General features: G+C 27.7%; 1 protein-coding gene across 1 annotated transcript in view; it reads left to right on the plus strand.

Annotated features, from left to right (window-relative positions):
- The window catches only part of LOC116850211 (glutamate receptor 1), a 432489-nt gene that overhangs the window by 386006 nt on the left and 45462 nt on the right, over positions 1–1021 (plus strand). The window lies entirely within an intron of this gene.

The following is a 1021-nucleotide window of genomic DNA, read 5'->3' on the forward strand; positions in this document are numbered from 1 at the left end:
TATACAAAAAGATATATACATTTCATATTTCACGAAGCTGTAACGTTTTTTTCATTTTTTCTTTATTTTCGATGTAATCTGTTTCTTAAGAGACGCGGCATTTTGTAAACGTTACAAGAGAACTGGAAACGAGATATAATTAGTAAGCAGTATCATAAGCACTTAAAAACTAATTTCATAAAGCGTGGCGTTTTATAAAGAACAGACTATTATTTTCGAATAGAAGAACCATCGCGATTATGATTTTAATATCTCCACGATGTTCCATATTAGTCCGTGACAATATTGTTATAAAGTACGAATACAAAAACGTGAATAGTGAATATAATACAAGGGAGTTCTACAAGTTTGTATTAAATGTCTGTAAATATGATTTATGTAAAGTATTTTACAATAAAAATTACTGTAGAATTTTGTAACTGTGGAACAGATCGAGATTATATAATACTTGACTATCCTTCCATGCTATATGTGCTGTTTATATTCTAGAAACTGTAAAAATTTGCTAGCGAAATTTTGCTCTGACTGTGTTGCTTAGCAAGATAGAGATCTTACTGATTAAACAACCATAAATTAATTTTTACCCGTAAATTTCACACCATATCAAGATAGACCCAATTATTAAAATAAAATTATTAATGAAATATTAAGAAAACATGTATCATACAAAGAGAATTTTATAATAAAAATTACTATAGAATTTTGTAATTGAAGAATAAATTGATCTTATTCTGTAATTTATTATTTTTTTTTCTCATACGTACTATTTTTACTTTAGAAACTGAATTTCTCTCTTTCTTCTATTAAAAAATGTTTGTTATATTAGGACCTTAACTTAGTTTCCGCCCGCAAATGTTAGATGGCAATGCAAACAGTTCTAGTAGTCATTACTAACGAAACAGGTAGTTTGTGATTAATTTCGACATTTCTCGATAACATTCAGTCAGCATACACAATTATTTTCCTAAACAACAATTTCTTTTGCTTTGTGAAAAATGGAACGCGATAAAGTGTTTTTTCG

Source organism: Odontomachus brunneus, unplaced genomic scaffold (assembly GCF_010583005.1).
Source record: "Odontomachus brunneus isolate Ranch 3 - 2012 unplaced genomic scaffold, Obru_v1 Obru_scaffold_137, whole genome shotgun sequence".
Classification (NCBI taxonomy): Eukaryota; Metazoa; Arthropoda; class Insecta; order Hymenoptera; family Formicidae; genus Odontomachus; species Odontomachus brunneus.